We start from the raw sequence: 6,013 nt of genomic DNA, 5'->3' as shown, positions 1-6,013 counted from the left end.
AGCCCAGCCCCGCTCAGCCCGAGGCCCCGCCCCTCCTTGAGGCCCCGCCCCTTAACCCTGGGTTCGCCTGTTTGGATAGAGATTTTGAAGAAGTCCGCAGACCGATCTACAGACAGCCAGGCAGGAAAAAATAAATCCAGGTAGTGGCAACTGCTGATGTGACTGAATCTAACAGGGCGAGGCAGAGTGACCAGGAGATTTTTAGATGGTTGTTTTAGGGTCTCTATTGCGGTGGTAGAAAACCATGACCAAAAGCAAATTGGAAAAGAAAGGGTTTATTTGGCTTATGCTTCCATATCATTGCTCATCACTGAAGGAAGTCAGGACAGGAACTCAAGCAGGGCAGAGACCTGGAGGCAGGGAGCCGATGCAGAGGCCATGGAGGGGTGCTGCTTATTGGCTTGCTTCCCCTGGCTTGCTCAGCCTGTTTTCTTATAGAACCCAGGACCCAGGGATGGCACCGCTCACAATGGACTGGGCCCTCCTCCATCAATCACTAAGAAAATTCTCTCCGGGGCTTGCCTAGAGCCCGATCTTATAGAGGCATTTTCTCAATCCAGGCTCCCTCCTCTTGGATTGCTATAGCTTGTATCAAGTTGACAGAAAAGGAAGGAGCACATTAGTCAAGGAAGACCTGTCAGAAGTGGTGACACTTGTGCAGAGGCCTGAATCTGTGAGTAGGAAGAAACCTTGGGAGGATTTAGGTGAGGAGCAAAGGCCCAGTGGCAGGACCAACCTAGGCAGTTGGAGAAATAGAAAGCAGGTCCCCAAAGGGACTGGAGCTGAGCACATGAGGGTGACACTGGCCCCCAGTGAGTAAGGACCAGGTCACAGAAGCTGTGTAGGTGACTGTACTATCTTATGGCTCCTTGTGACAACTTATCCCAAGCTCAAGGTCCTAACAAAAGTTTCTTCTCAGTGATGGAGGCTAGATATGCAAAAGCATCATCATGGAGACACAGTCATGGTGTCCTGAGCTCAGGCAACCTCTGGGGTACTTTTGCCCATTTTTTGTCTTGAGACAGGAAATGGCTCTGTAATCCAGACTGACTTCATGCTTTTGACATTCCTCGTACCTCAGGTCTTTGCAGGCTGGGATTACAGATGACCTGCCGGCAGTGGATTCTGGTACCCTACCTAGCTCTGCCTCTCCTCGTATCATCAACTCTCCTCTTACTATGCACAAGATCTCTCTCTCTCTCTCTCTCTCTCTCTCTCTCTCTCTCTCTCTCACTCACTCACACACACACACACACCTCTCTTTTGTAAGGATATGGTCATGACTATATTGCCCATCAGATAATACAGTTCAGTATCCTCAAATCAGGAATTTTAAATATTTATTCAGTCATCCCATCACTAACATTCTGCAAAGATCCCTTCTTCTTTTTTTCTTTTGAAAGACAAAGTCTCATGTAACCCCGGAACCTTTTTTTTTTGTTTTTGTTTTTTTGTTTTTCAAGACAGGGTTTCTCTGTATAGTTCTGGCTGTCCTAGACCAGACTGGCCTCGAACTCAGAAATCCACCTGCCTCTGCCTCCCAAGGGCTGGGATTAAAGGCATGCGCCACCACGCCCGGCTGTAACCCCAGAACTTGATATGTGTCTTACAATGGATTTCTGCCCTGCTTCTGCCTCCCAAGTGCAGAGACTATAAACACCAGTTTACGCTGTGCTGAGGACTGAGCCCAGGGCCTTGAACACACTAAACAAACACACTAGCACTAAGCCACATGCCCAAGGCTCTACACCCAGTGACCCTTTTATTTCTTAAAAGTTTGTCTGGAGGTTCTAGTACCAGAGTACAGCTGCTCAGAAGCCCACAAGGGAAGGGTCTATCAGGGAGGGTGACTCTTTTCCATTGAGGACGCAGCTCAGGAGGGGCATACATGAGCTCCGAAGGAGGAAGGGGACACCTGGCCACCCAGCTGCATCAGCTAAATCTACCCTGGAGACCAATGGGATGGCAAATAACTTGTTCCCTTTGGCTTTTTTGAGACAGGAGGTTTTTGCAATGTTGCCTGGGTTGGCTTCAAGTCTGCTGCAGATTGGATGCTCTTGTCTCTTGTCTCTCCAGCTCTGGGAGCTACCACACCTGGAGGCTCCTCCTTTCCTTCCTTCCTTCCTTCCTTCCTTCCTTCCTTCCTTCCTTCCTTCCTTCCTTCCTTCCTTCCTTCCTTCCTTCCTTCCTTCCTCCCTCCCTCCCTCCCTCCCTCCCTCCCTCCCTCCCTCCCTTCCTCCCTCCCTCCCTTCCTTTTAAGAAAGATCTAACACTGTAACTAACTTTGAACTCACTATATAGTTGAAAATGCCCTTGAACTCCTGATACTTCTGCCTCTAGCATCCAAGTAGTGGAATTGCAGGTGTATGGCATCATGCCTGGGTCTATTCTTTTTCCTTTTTTTTTTTTTTATAGCTATTACATTTTATTTTATTTTTATTTTTTGAGACAAGGTTTCTCGGTATAGTCCTGGCTATCCTAGAACTTTCTCTGTAGACCAAACTGGCCTTAAACTCAAAGATCCGCCTGCCTCTGCGTCTAGAGAACAGGGATTAAAGGTGTGCACCACCACTGCCCAGCTATCCCTTTCCTTTATAAGATAACTCCACATATTTTTGGAGTATCACTGGATAGCCGTTATTCAGTCCTCCGAAATGACGGTTGCAGGGTTTTTAACTGGTTGGGTGGTGCAAGCCTGGGACCTGAGGACCAGGAGACCACTCTCACTTACCTGGTGGCAAACGGTCTCAAAAAACAAAGAACAAGACAGGAGGGTTTTAGGATCTTGGAACTTTGACAGAAGCACTGGTTGATGCTGGTTTAATCCAGTGTACCTGGGGACAGCCCCCCCCCCCCACACACACACCTCTATGTCTCTCTGTCTCTGTTTCTTTCTCCTGAACACACACACATACCAAAAGCTTTGCAAGTGAACAGTGCATTTCAGTAGCAGGAAAACTGTAACCCAGAGACCAAGCTCAGAACAAAGTTGGGGTGGGCCCGTAACTTTATTATGTATGACACAGAACAATCAGGAGATTGTTTGGGGGGCAGATTCCGAAACAGTAGTGTGTTTTTGTTTTGCCGTTGGTTTGCATTCTGTCGTTTAGCTAATCCCACTCTCATTCCTTTCAAATGGCATCGAAGAGCCAGCCGAGCACTGGGGCAGCTGCCAGAGTGTGTAGGAGGGGATCAGAGAGAGGCTAGAACCAGCTACCCACCAAGATCCACACAGATGAGACCACGAAGAGCTCTGCATTGTCAGAATGCACAGCAGGGACAGATGGGCAGCTGTGGGTGGGGAATCAATTTGACAGCTCTTCCCAGGGATGGTCTCAGAGCAGCCGTGGCCAGTCGCGTGTTCCCTGTTTAGTTCTGCACAGGGCTCTATTCTGGTGAAAGCCCTACTCGGAGCCTGTCAGGATCGGAGGGCCACTAGGATTCTTCACAGAGCAGTTGGACATCAGTCCAGGAGCCAGGCCTAGTGGTATAAGGCCTGTATTCCCAAATGCTTGAAAGACACAGCCAGGAGAATTAACCTAAGTTCCAGGCCAGCCTTGCCTACATAGAAAAACCTTGTTTCCAAAATGTCAACAGGGCCAGGAATAACGACCCAAGCCTTTAACTCGAGCGCTCAGGAGGCAGAGGCAGGAAGCTCTCTGCCAGCCTGTTCTACATAGTGAGTTCCAGGACAGCCAGGGCTACAAAGAGAAAGAGTCAAAAAACAGACTCACAACAACAACAAAACCCTAAAGGCAGGCGGATTTCTGAGTTCGAGGCCAGCCTGGTCTACAGAGTGAGTTCCAGGACAGCCAAGGCTACACAGAGAAACCCTGTCTCGAAAAACCAAAAAAAAAAAAAAAAAAAAAAAAAAAAAAAAGAATTGGTTAATTAAAATAGATTATCTTTTTAAAAAAAAAAAAAAAAACATCAAGACCTGGGAATAAGGCACTGACTATGCAGGCTTGAGGACTTGGATTTGAATTCTTTGCATCCAGATCAAAAGCTGGGCCTGGCTATCAGTGACCATGACTTCAAAACTAGGGGATTAGAGACAGGCAGATCCCTAGAGGTCATTGGCCTGACCCAGAAATGAGTGGTTTGGTTTTTTTTTTTTTTTTTTTTTTTTAAGATTTATTTATTTATTTATTTATTTAATGTATGTGAGTGCACTGTAGCTGTCTTCAGACACACCAGAAGAGGGCGTCAGATCCCATTACAGATGGTTGTGAGCCATCATGTGGTTGCTGGGAATTGAACTCAGGACCTCTGGAAGAGCACTCAGTGCTCTTACCCGCTGAGTTATCTCTCCAGCCCCAGAAATGAGCTTTGGTTCATCGAGAGAGCCCGTCTCAAAACAACAAGGCAGAGATTAATAGAAGAGAAAATAGGTGTTCTGTTCAGGCCTCCCCCCATGCCCCTATGGGCAGGGTCACCTGCACCCTCAACTGTCTGCCCCATACACCACCCACACTCAACAAAACCAAGAAGACAAACTAAGAGTGTTGAGAGATGGGTAATAACACTATTTTCATTAAGTTAGATTTTAGTTCTAAGAAACGTACATGACTCTTCCTATAGACTTCCACGTTTCCCGCTAGCACATATACTGACAGTCTCACACTTGTGCTGGTGGTGTGGGGTTGGCTCTTTCCAATTTAACTATTAATTATTAATTCATTCGTTCATGGTTTGTTGCCAGTCACAGCCCCCTCTGCAGACCCAGGTGTGCCCTTTAATAAATGGCTGTTAAGACTTGAATTAATTTTCTCAGATCTTTTTCTTTTTCTTTGTTTTTTTTTTTTGTTGTTGTTTGTTTTTTAATTTTCACTGGTGTAGCTGTGTAGAAATAAAGACACTTGCATGCATTTATTTTTTTTTAAACCTTTCATCTACTTTAACAAAAATGAGGTTAGTGTACATACTGAATTTTTTTAAAATTATGAGCCACTTGGATGCAGTGCCTAAGGCAGCAAGACAGGCTTGCACAGGTTCTTGGTATTAAAACTCAGCACTTCACACTCGCACAGCAAACTGTTTCCCACTGAGCCACCTTCCCTCCCCCTCCATGGTGAAATTTGGAAATTGGAGAGGAGCTTCACTCTCTTTGACTTGCTGCATGACAACCAACTCCTTGGGTAACTAACTAGTCCTTCTTGGGTAACTAACTAGTCCTTCATCACCCTACCACAGGCTAACACTGACTTCCAGCCAGCCTCGTGCCGGGGTGTTCTTTTCTTTTCTTTTCTTTTCTTTTCTTTTCTTTTCTTTTCTTTTCTTTTCTTTTCTTTTCCTCTTCTCCTCTTCTCCTCTTCTCCTCTTCTCCTCTTCTTCCTTCCTTCCTTTTGTTCGTTTTTTAAGATAAGGTCTCCTGTAGCCCAGGCTAATCTTAAACTCACTCTGTAATGGTGGAAAATCTTGAACTCCTAATTCCCCGTTCTTTACCTCGTAATGGCTGCGATTATGGGTTTTAAATTGAGAAACAGTTTACTTTGAGAAGTTACTTTTTGCTTGTTTTGGTATTTTTTGTGTGTCCTTCTCCCCCCAGTTTCTCTGTGTGGTCTTGGCTGTCCAAGATCTAGCCCAGTAGACCAGGCTGGCCTTGAACTCTGCCTCTGCTTCCCAAGTGCTGGGATTTTTAACTTCTCTGGTGTGAGCCAGAGAAGTTTGTTGGGAGACAAGGTTTTTTCATGTAGCCAGGACTTAAATATGCATTTACAAACAAAAAAAAAAGAAAGGAAGAAAGAAAGAAAGAAAGAAAGAAAGAAAGAAAGAAAGAAAGAAAGAAAGAAAGGTAGAAACAAAGGAAGGAAGGAAGGAAGGAAGGAAGGAAGGAAGGAAGGAAGGAAGGAAGGAAAGAGAGGAGGGGAGAGGGGGGAGGGGAGGGGAGGGGAGAGGAGGAGAGGGGAAGGGAGGAGAGGGGAGGGGAGGGGAGGAGAGGAGAGAATAATGTATCTGTAGGAGAAGGCTGTAGCTAGCTAGGTTGGTGGAGTACTTGCTTAGCATGAGTTCG

Source organism: Mus caroli, unplaced genomic scaffold (genome assembly GCF_978045245.1).
Source record: "Mus caroli unplaced genomic scaffold, Mus_caroli_1 scaffold_10, whole genome shotgun sequence".
Taxonomy (NCBI): domain Eukaryota; kingdom Metazoa; phylum Chordata; class Mammalia; order Rodentia; family Muridae; genus Mus; species Mus caroli.
Note: the sequence above shows the minus strand (reverse complement) of the source record.